The 13,042-nt window shown below is 38.9% G+C and overlaps 1 protein-coding gene across 1 annotated transcript in view; it reads left to right on the top strand.

Annotated features, from left to right (window-relative positions):
- The window catches only part of LOC117335629 (soluble guanylate cyclase 88E-like), a 46,892-nt gene that overhangs the window by 12,433 nt on the left and 21,417 nt on the right, over window positions 1–13,042 (top strand). The gene's annotated exons all lie outside the window — the stretch shown is intronic.

Below are 13,042 nucleotides of genomic sequence, written 5' to 3'. Positions count from 1 at the left end.
AAGGAAAAAAAAGAAAAAAAAAGAAAGAAAAGAAAACATAGATAGTGGATGCTTTCAGTGCAGTCTCCTGCAATCTTACATTTACTGTACGTGTCTCCCCTGCGGGATAATCTCGCTCGCTCCCTCTGCCCTCGGCGATAATTCTTAGTATCGTGTGATTTATCACAATCCCCAGTGATAGAAACCATTGCTAACGGAAATCGAAGTCAAACAGATCCGGTGAACTCGGGCTGGAATTCAATCATAGTTTTAAGTAAGATTAAGTAGGACGAGTATGTGTAAGTTGTATATATTCCTCTCGCTGACTTACATTTGTAGCTAGTGAATGTTATATTTTCGTCAGCGCTCGTGTTCGGTATCTGAAACACAAGAACTACATTTGTAGATTTTCCGCCAGATTTTCCAGATGATATCGCCGCCCCGTAAAATATAATTGAAATGAACGAGATATACAGACATGTGTACGTGAAACATGTTTCATGCCACGAAACCTGCTACTACCATGAAATAGCTCGGGTTCGAATTTTCAGAATAAAAATCTATGTTTCCTGCAGTTAAAATAAAATAAATCCCAATAAAACTGCCAACCGTTCGGTTTTTAACAAAGGCATATATCTACACCTGTGCAAATGTGTTTTGCCAAATCAATCTTAATATGTAAGATGTATTTCTATTTCATGGGAACTCGCCAGAATCTAGCATCCCGTTGACTGTAATTTACAGGTAAAAAGCATTTCGTAAATAGCTCTACCGGAATGAAAAATAGGAAGAAGAAGAAGATAAAAGTATTTAAAGCTTATCAGTTTATTATGATATCTTGTAGTAAATGATGAACCATCACTTACAAGTATCTGTGATAAAAACAACATAAGGTTGTACTATAAATAAACCCAGAGAAAATATAGGTTAGTCGAAACCTCTTTATAGATGCTAAACGGAATTAAGCCCTATATTCAGACCTTTTCTACGAAGTCAATTAAACGTTTGATAACAACTCATAAAATGCGTGTGTTTTTTTAACTAATTATTATATAAGTAATGATTTATGTTGTCTGAATACAGATTTGATATCCACGATATCAAGATTAAATGACAATGGTCAAAATTTTTATGCAACCGAAATTTGCTCTAATGTATTGGTGGGCTATTAAGTGACCTGGTATAGCAGTCATATGTGTTGAGGTTTATAAGTAGCATGCTACTGGGTTATGCCATTCGCCACGGAAAGTTTTATCGTTCGCATGAAAACATTCTCTATAAATATAATATTTCCTTATGCGATATGAAGTCAGGCACGTTCCATGTTTGCTGGTATACTCATTGGTTCCATTATTACCGCATGGGTTACATTTTTTTAGTGCTCAGAAATTGGCTCTTACATGTAATTGTTAGTTTTGCTCATATTTAATTTCTCATTTATAATACATAATACAAGCATCACAAACACCTTTAGTATTATCACTGCTCATTCTAGCATTCAACATATTCGCATACACACGTACATGTATATGATAACACGAGTTCCATTTTGAGTTATAACTTAACCTTAATTTGATCTTAATTTATATGTCGAGTGCCGTCGATGAAAAAGATGTGAGCCTTTCTAAACCCCTGGTCTTAAACTTTTTTCAAGAGTTTCCTTGCAAATCTATATATTTTGTTCATATTTTGAACTCGTTCTATCGATATCGTAAATTTCGAATTTTCATGTTTCTCTCCGCAATGAGCATCGAATTACTAACAGACGCCGTCGTGATAAATCATACGGTTATTCATCATGAAATATCTATCATACGTTTCTTCTCATTTAATAAAATGTTCACAATGACATAATTTTACCAAATGATATGATTGCAAAAGTGTAATAACCGCCATTTATTTGTGAAATGTTTAATCACTCTTCAGAGGGAATTAGCCTTTGAAATACAAAAAAAGATTGTCATTTAGAAATTGGGGACACTTATAGATATATTTCAATGTCGAATACACCATCTGATTTACCCCATCTCCGTTCCTTGTTGTCGATGTCATTTTAATATCTTGTTTCTATGATGGCGATCTTCAATATGTTCTGTTTTATTTTTCGAAATATAAAAGCAAAAGTTTCCTCACATTTCATATCTAAACAGTGAATCATCAGCAGCAAATCAGTTTAAATTTTATAATAGCTCTTTTTATTTGTTGCTTTATAATTTTAGAAACATGTGCGGGGGAAGGCATTTTAAAAATCCGGAATAAAACGATTGTTCATGGTATCAAACGATTCCCCATTGATGTCGACGCTAGATTCCGTGGGTTAATCACGACATCCATGAATTAAAATGTCAGCTTATTGAACGTGAATACCTTTATCTAATTGACATTACAATGATTACAATGTTCAGTCAATAAAAGAGCTTGTATGCTTTCGATCTGCACTAAATCATTGTCGTTATTTTTAGCAATCAATTTTCTTAGCATGTTTTTATACGCGTCCATAGCAACGCAATACACATTCCTGTCTAGGCAACGTTTTGAAACAAACCAGACCAACTTAACTTGTATTTTAATGTGTATCTATACAAAAGCATGACCTTGGTTCTAAACCTTAAACATTTTTACGGTTTGCATTTCTGTTTCATTATTTAAAAATTGATACAATCATTCTTGTTGTTATGGATTGAATTATCTGTTGAGACGACACTCTGAGCAGTCGATTAATGATAGGATCGGATACCCATAACTTTGTTAATTATGTATACAAGATCACAGATTTAAGTCTTGTAAAACAGGTGCTCGGTAACGACCGCTTCATTTCTATACAATTTGCTTTCAGAATCTTCTATATTATATCTCTGAAAATCTTAAGCATAAATCAGTGGCACGTGCTCCGAAGCACATGTGGTGTTATGGTATTGGATGATGTTACTTGATTTCAAATCCTCCCAAGTTACAAGTGTAACGGACCTAGTTTATATGGAAGTATCAGAATGATAAGGTCACCATCGCTCTGTCCTTGTAGAAGTGGCCAAGCGACATTGATCACACCACTCGGCCACACGACCCGGCCACACGACTCGGCGTGGTAATCGCTTCAGTTGTTTGGGTATGTAATATTTTATACCAAAAGTAATATTTGTTGAAGGGTGCATACTACTGTCTGTCTGTCTGTCTTTCTCTGTCTCTCTGTCTCTGTCTCTCTGTCTCTCTCTGTCTCTCTCTATCTCTCTCTCTATCTGTCTCTCTCTCTCTGTGTCTCTCTGTCTCTTTTTCTATCTATCCGTGTCTGTCTGTCTGTCTCTGTCTGTCTCTCTCTCTCTCTGTCTGTCTGTCTCTGTCTGTCTCTCTCTCTCTCTCTCTCTCTGTCTGTCTCTCTCTCTCTCTCTCTCTCTCTCTCTCTCTCTCTCTCTCTCTCTACTTTTTAATCATATTAATAATAATACACTATATAATATACATCAAAGTATGTTAAAACTTTTAAGTATCCTGCCATTTAATCTTGGTTTATTTTTAGAAGAAAAACACATGTGTAACCTCGTGGCGCGAGAGGTGGGGGGCGCGTTCAGCCTCAGGTTTAGATAGCTAATTACAACACAGCTTCAGCTTAGAAAATGTATGTACTTGGCGATTTATGTGGAGTTTTCTTATCCTACTATTTAAAATTCTAAAACGCCTAATCATTTATAAAGGTGAGTACTTTTCACTTATAAATAACTATTATATGTCAGGATTTTCTATTTTGTATGTAAATTACTGTAATATTTATTATTTTAGCGGTAGACATATTTAAGCGCTAATCATTCCGCTAAATCATTTTCACACTTGTCTGTATATTGAGAGAATGCTCCAATTTGTATACATGAATTGTTAAATGATATATATATGTATCTTGGAATCCTATATGCTATGTATATAGCATTTGGAAATAAATTGAATTTAATTTAACATTACGCTTGTCTATCTAAATTCGGTTATCCTGCACACTAAAATAATAAATAATTACGCTTATATTAGTTTTCAACTGCCCGGGATCTCATTCAATTAACTGGCATTTTTTATTCCGGATGATTATACATACACCAAGATTAACAATTAAGTTTGTATCTCTATACGAGGCGGGTATTAGTTTTTAATTTTCTTACACAACAAGACATTATTACCTAATAAAGCAAACATATTTTAGAAAGATCGCAAAATTAAAGTAATATGAATTCGTAAATTAAAATAACCCGTAAGGATAATGTATTGTTTGGTGATATTTCCCCCAGCTATTCATTTGAGTAGTATTGCTAAATCAGATGTATGTAAAGACACTTCATGATAAATGACAAAAAGTTGTCTTCCTTCGTCATTTGTTTTATACGAAAGCCGGTTGGGACCATTTTCGTAGAAAAAAATAAAAAAAAATTCGCGTAATAACGCGAAACTATCGCGTTATATCGCGAAACTAACGCGTTATATCGCGAAACTTTCGCGTAATTACGCGAAACTATCGCGTTATTACGCGAAACTAACGCGTTATTACGCGAAACTATCGCGTAATATCGCGAAACTTTCGCGTTATTTCGCGAAACTAACGCGTTATTACGCGAAACTAACGCGTAATATCGCGAAACTTACGCGTTATTACGCGAAACTAACGCGTAATTACGCGAAATATTATTATATGACTGTGATTTCCCCCCTTTCCAGATTGGGCAATTCTAAACATTATCCCTTTGATCAAATATTATTATCAACCCCGAATCCGTGCCTCAGTGTAGGACAAAACACCCCCGTCCCTTACCCCCACCCCCCGGACAAAAGCCCCTTCTATATAAATTTAGTTGGTATACGTTATATACTATTAGTAAATCTGTATTTTTTAATAGTATTTTATCAATAATCATCGATTACATGGTGCCATCAGGTTCCTAAAACATCTCCTTTTTCAGTATCTGTGTCTCAAGTTATAATATAATGACTGCCTTACCAAACATGTTGCTCTGTCTTGTAATCATTTTAATTTCAGGAATGATTAAAATCAAAGAAATCATATAAAAAAACAAATTGATACCTGTGCAAATAAAGACATTTCACTGTTGATACACATGACGACATTAATGATATATTTCTTTTCATGAGAATACAACATCAATGAAAATGTACATATATTGAAATTAATTTTTTTTTTTATATAAATGAGCTTTTGTCCACTTTTTGATTAGTATGAAGGGGCTTTTGTCCTAGGGGCTAATGTCTAGGGGGGGGGGGGGGGCTTTTGTCCGTACCCTCTCTCGCTACAGAGTGATACAACCACCCAATAACTCGAATACGCACCCAAATATAATAACAGGGACTCTCCCGCAATCCGTGACGTCAAATCCAGGGTGACATAACAATCCAACAACTCGATTACACACCCAAATATAGTAACAAGGGAATGTCCAACTATCCGTGTCGTCAAAAATGCATGCTTACATGTACGTGTAGGTATGTACTCCCGGACAGAGTTTAATAGACTGAATTTTTAGATGTTTTAGCATTTACATTTTGTTGAATTTTAAGCAATAATAAATAATGAAGTTTAAATTCATTCTTGACTTTGACTTTTTAAATGTCATTTTGAACCTTTCTCCAGTCGATCACTATTATTTTTTCAATCCTATGACAGGTAATGATAATCATTCTGTAAAATGAAAATGTTGCAGTTTTGTCATATAATAAAGCAGTTATCAACCTGTTTTCAGGTGAATACGATGACCTTCGGCCTCGGGAAATATCATTTTCTCGAGTTGTTTATAAATCATCATATTTACCTGAAAACAGGTCGATAATTGTATAATATCACGAAACTTTTGCGTTATAATGCGCAGCAGGTTATATCAGACGATGAAATGGTTTCAGAGTATCAGATACTGACTGTAAAGATGGAGGGCGAGAACCAAGATTTTTTTTCTGTCCAGAATTTTGTAATTCTTTGAGAATGAATAATGCAACATCGTATATATCCGAGAACTAATTTCCTTATTGTTAAACACTATCGTTTCAAAGTTCGTTTACGTGTTGAATTGCTTAAAACAGCACTATCCACTATTGTTAAAAAAACTCAAAATTTCAGCTTGGGATAGGAGGCTAAGCTCAAAATAAAAACTCACTAAACTGTCGTGCCTCATGTCAATACTCTTCAAAAGTAGCCGATACTTCTTATAACTATCAATATATATTCGTGATATAACGCGTTAGTTTCGCGTAATAACGCGTAGGTTTCGCGAAATAACGCGTTAGTTTCGCGTAATAACGCGTAAGTTTCGCGAAATAACGCGTAAGTTTCGCGAAATAACGCGTAAGTTTCGCGAAATAACGCGAAAGTTTCGCGATATAACGCGTTAGTTTCGCGTAATAACGCGAAAGTTTCGCGTAATAACGCGTTAGTTTCGCGTAATTACGCGAAAGTTTCGCGATATAACGCGTTAGTTTCGCGTAATAACGCGTTAGTTTCGCGTAATTACGCGAAAGTTTCGCGATATAACGCGTTAGTTTCGCGTAATAACGCGAATTTTTTTTTATTTTCTTCTACAAAAATGGTCCCAACCGGCTTTCGTAGTTTTACTATGTTATATATATGATAAAAACGTACTATCTGATCTAGATCTGTGTTAAGTATTGCTATATTTAGACTGCCGATGAATGGCGTGGTAGTGGAATGTTGCGGGTTCTATTGTCGCCTGTATAAGTTGCTGATGAAACAAAAAATTAACACATTAAAGCGTTTTAAGATTAGAAGAAAATGCAGCATGGTTCTTTTAATCCAACTTCACATGAATGTGACCTGTTAACATTTACACTTCCTTTTAAACCTCTCACCATGCTCGCCGATTACACAGATATACGTGTATTAGAAGTCAGGTCAGTTTTCACGTTTATTGCTAGATAAACAAGACTTTTATCTCCAGGAAGGATTAAGTGTTGGCTCTCTATCGGTTTGTGTTAAAGGCATTAGGCTAATATATGTTATACAATAAGATGTTAGCTATTGTTTAACCTCTGAAATGAATGCATCCTGCACTCGTCCGATATCGTCTTTGTGAGAAAAGCTTTGATATGTATCTGGACTGTAGGCAGAGTATATGTTTTTGTGTTTGATGAGGGGTAGTTGTGCATAGCAAATGAACTTAACCTACATTCAAGGTCTTAAAGGTTAATGTTCCCTTACGTTTGTCAAAGGTGTGAAAAGTCCGTCAAATTGTCCATGACAATTTCTACTATGTTTTTGAGTTTGATGAGCGGTAGTTATGCATAGCATGTGTATACCATCACATATACCGCGGTGTAATACCACCATCACATACCGAGGTGTAATACCACCATCACATACCGAGGTGTAATACCACCATCACACATACCGAGGTGTAATACCACCATCACATACCGAGGTGTAATACCACCATCACATACCGAGGTGTAATACCACCATCATATACCGAGGTGTAATACCACCATCACATACCGAGGTGTAATACCACCATCATATACCGAGGTGTAATACCACCATCATATACCGAGGTGTAATACCACCATCACACATACCGAGGTGTAATACCACCATCACATACCGAGGTGTAATACCACCATCATATACCGAGGTGTAATACCACCATCACACATACCGAGGTGTAATACCACCATCACATACCGAGGTGTAATACCACCATCATATACCGAGGTGTAATACCACCATCATATACCGAGGTGTAATACCACCATCACATACCGAGGTGTAATACCACCATCATATACCGAGGTGTAATACCACCATCACACATACCGAGGTGTAATACCACCATCACATACCGAGGTGTAATACCACCATCACATACCGAGGTGTAATACCACCGTCATATACCGAGGTGTAATACCACCATCACATACCGAGGTGTAATACCACCATCACATACCGAGGTGTAATACCGCCATCACATACCGAGGTGTAATACCACCATCACATACCGAGGTGTAATACCACCATCATATACCGAGGTGTAATACCACCATCACATACCGAGGTGTAATACCACCATCACATACCGAGGTGTAATACCACCATCACATACCGAGGTGTAATACCACCATCATATACCGAGGTGTAATACCACCATCACACATACCGAGGTGTAATACCATCACACATACCGAGGTGTAATACCACCATCACATACCGAGGTGTAATACCACCATCACATACCGAGGTGTAATACCAACATCATATACCGAGGTGTAATACCACCATCACATACAGAGGTGTAATACTACCATCACATACCGAGGTGTAATACCACCATCACATACCGAGGTGTAATACCACCATCACATACCGAGGTGTAATACCACCATCACACATACCGAGGTGTAATACCACCATCACATACCGAGGTGTAATACCACCATCACACATACCGAGGTGTAATACTACCATCACACATACCGAGGTGTAATACCACCATCACATACCGAGGTGTAATACCACCATCACACATACCGAGGTGTAATACCACCATCACACATACCGAGGTGTAATACCACCATCACACATACCGAGGTGTAATACTACCATCACATACCGAGGTGTAATACCACCATCACACATACCGAGGTGTAATACCACCATCACACATACCGAGGTGTAATACCACCATCACATACCGAGGTGTAATACCACCATCACACATACCGAGGTGTAATACCACCATCACATACCGAGGTGTAATACCACCATCATATACCGAGGTGTAATACCACCATCACACATACCGAGGTGTAATACCACCATCACATACCGAGGTGTAATACCACCATCATATACCGAGGTGTAATACCACCATCACATACCGAGGTGTAATACCACCATCACATACCGAGGTGTAATACCACCATCATATACCGAGGTGTAATACCACCATCATATACCGAGGTGTAATACCACCATCATATACCGAGGTGTAATACCACCATCACACATACCGAGGTGTAATACCACCATCACATACCGAGGTGTAATACCACCATCACATACCGGGTGTAATACCACCATCATATACCGAGGTGTAATACCACCATCACATATACCGAGGTGTAATACCACCATCATATACCGAGGTGTAATACCACCATCATATACCGAGGTGTAATACCACCATCACATATACCGAGGTGTAATACCACCATCACATACCGAGGTGTAATACCACCATCACACATACCGAGGTGTAATACCACCATCACACATACCGAGGTGTAATACCACCATCACATACCGAGGTGTAATACCACCATCACATACCGAGGTGTAATACCACCATCACACATACCGAGGTGTAATACCACCATCATATACCGAGGTGTAATACCACCATCATATACCGAGGTGTAATACCACCATCACACATACCGAGGTGTAATACCACCATCACATACCGAGGTGTAATACCACCATCACATACCGAGGTGTAATACCACCATCACACATACCGAGGTGTAATACCACCATCACATACCGAGGTGTAATACCACCATCACACATACCGAGGTGTAATACCACCATCACATACCGAGGTGTAATACCACCATCACATACCGAGGTGTAATACCACCATCACATACCGAGGTGTGATACACCATCACATATACCGAGGTGTAATACCACCATCACATACCGAGGTGTGATACCACCATCACATATACCGAGGTGTAATACCACCATCATATACCGAGGTGTAATACCACCATCATATACCGAGGTGTAATACCACCATCATATACCGAGGTGTAATACCACCATCATATACCGAGGTGTAATACCACCATCACATACCGAGGTGTGATACCACCATCACATATACCGAGGTGTAATACCACCATCACATACCGAGGTGTAATACCACCATCACATACCGAGGTGTAATACCACCATCACATACCGAGATGTAATACCACCATCACACATACCGAGGTGTAATACCATCATCACATAACGAGGTGTAATACCACCATCATATACCGAGGTGTAATACCACCATCACATATACCGAGGTGTAATACCACCATCACATACCGAGGTGTAATACCACCATCACATACCGAGGTGTAATACCACCATCATATACCGAGGTGTAATACCACCATCACATACCGAGGTGTAATACCACCATCATATACCGAGGTGTAATACCACCATCATATACCGAGGTGTAATACCATCATCACACATACCGAGGTGTAATACCACCATCACATACCGAGGTGTAATACCACCATCACATACCGAGGTGTAATACCACCATCACATACCGAGGTGTAATACCACCATCACATACCGAGGTGTAATACCACCATCACATACCGAGGTGTAATACCACCATCACACATACCGAGGTGTAATACCACCATCACACATACCGAGGTGTAATACCACCATCATATACCGAGGTGTAATACCACCATCACACATACCGAGGTGTGATACCACCATCATATACCGAGGTGTAATACCACCATCACACATACCGAGGTGTAATACCAACATCATATACCGAGGTGTAATACCACCATCATATACCGAGGTGTAATACCACCATCACATACCGAGGTGTAATACCACCATCACATACCGAGGTGTAATATCACCATCATATACCGAGGTGTAATACCACCATCACATACCGAGGTGTAATACCACCATCACATACCGAGGTGTAATACCACCATCACATACCGAGGTGTAATACCACCATCACATACCGAGGTGTAATACCACCATCACATACCGAGGTGTAATACCACCATCACATACCGAGGTGTAATACCACCATCACATACCGAGGTGTGATACCACCATCATATACCGAGGTGTAATACCACCATCACATATACCGAGGTGTAATACCACCATCACACATACCGAGGTGTAATACCACCATCACATACCGAGGTGTAATACCACCATCATATACCGAGGTGTAATACCACCATCACATACCGAGGTGTAATACCACCATCACATACCGAGGTGTAATACCACCATCACATACCGAGGTGTAATACCACCATCATATACCGAGGTGTAATACCACCATCATATACCGAGGTGTAATACCACCATCATATACCGAGGTGTAATACCACCATCACATACCGAGGTGTAATACCACCATCACACATACCGAGGTGTAATACCACCATCACACATACCGAGGTGTAATACCACCATCACATATACCGAGGTGTAATACCACCATCACATACCGAGGTGTAATACCACCATCATATACCGAGGTGTAATACCACCATCATATACCGAGGTGTGATACCATCATCATATACCGAGGTGTAATACCACCATCACATACCGAGGTGTAATACCACCATCATATACCGAGGTGTAATACCACCATCATATACCGAGGTGTAATACCACCATCACACATACCGAGGTGTAATACAACCATCATATACCGAGGTGTAATACCACCATCACACATACCGAGGTGTAATACCACCATCACATACCGAGGTGTAATACCATCATCACATACCGAGGTGTAATACCATCATCACATACCGAGGTGTAATACCACCATCATATACCGAGGTGTAATACCACCATCATATACCGAGGTGTAATACCACCATCATATACCGAGGTGTAATACCACCATCACACATACCGAGGTGTAATACCACCATCATATACCGAGGTGTAATACCACCATCACATACCGAGGTGTAATACCACCATCACATACCGAGGTGTAATACCACCATCACATACCGAGGTGTAATACCACCATCACATACCGAGGTGTAATACCACCATCACATACCGAGGTGTAATACCACCATCATATACCGAGGTGTAATACCACCATCACATACCGAGGTGTAATACCACCATCACATACCGAGGTGTAATACCACCATCACATACCGAGGTGTAATACCACCATCACATACCGAGGTGTAATACCAACATCACATACCGAGGTGTAATACCACCATCACATACCGAGGTGTAATACCACCATCATATACCGAGGTGTAATACCACCATCACACATACCGAGGTGTAATACCACCATCACATACCGAGGTGTAATACCACCATCATATACCGAGGTGTAATACCACCATCACACATACCGAGGTGTAATACCACCATCACATACCGAGTTGTAATACCACCATCATATACCGAGGTGTAATACCACCATCACACATACCGAGGTGTAATACCACCATCATATACCGAGGTGTAATACCACCATCATATACCGAGGTGTAATACCACCATCACACATACCGAGGTGTAATACCACCATCACATATACCGAGGTGTAATACCACCATCACATACCGAGGTGTAATACCACCGTCACATATACCGCGGTGTAATACCACCATCACATACCGAGGTGTAATACCACCATCACATACCGAGGTGTAATACCACCATCATATACCGAGGTGTAATACCACCATCATATACCGAGGTGTAATACCACCATCACACATACCGAGGTGTAATACCACCATCATATACCGAGGTGTAATACCACCATCACACATACCGGAAATGCATTTTCTACGACATATATTGTTTCAATCTGTCGGGTTTTTTTCTCAATAACATTTTGAAATAAATCTTGACTTTTTTAACATTACCAATGATTTTTGTTTTTTTTATGTTGATGCAATCAAGTCATCAATATAAACATTCTCGAGATAATTCTTTTCGCTCAGGAAAATGATTTTCAATGGATGGGGAACTGTCCTAGATTCAGTAGTAGACTGTACCTCAAGTCACCACCTGGACAAACTTGTACGTCGTCGAAACGATTTCTGATTACGTAAACAAACGATTACTCGACAAACGATCAAAGTTCAATATATAAACCAATAAAAAATCCGAAAGCCAAATACCACTAGATGTATGTCGATACATTTAATTAACTGTCAGGACGTTTTTACAAAGGTCCGAGAGTGACATTGTGGTAGAAAATGTTATTACAGCATATATTTTAAATAATCG

The sequence above is a fragment of the Pecten maximus genome, chromosome 10 (assembly GCF_902652985.1).
Source record: "Pecten maximus chromosome 10, xPecMax1.1, whole genome shotgun sequence".
In the NCBI taxonomy this organism is placed as follows: Eukaryota; Metazoa; Mollusca; class Bivalvia; order Pectinida; family Pectinidae; genus Pecten; species Pecten maximus.
This window is presented reverse-complemented; position numbering and strand designations above follow the sequence as displayed.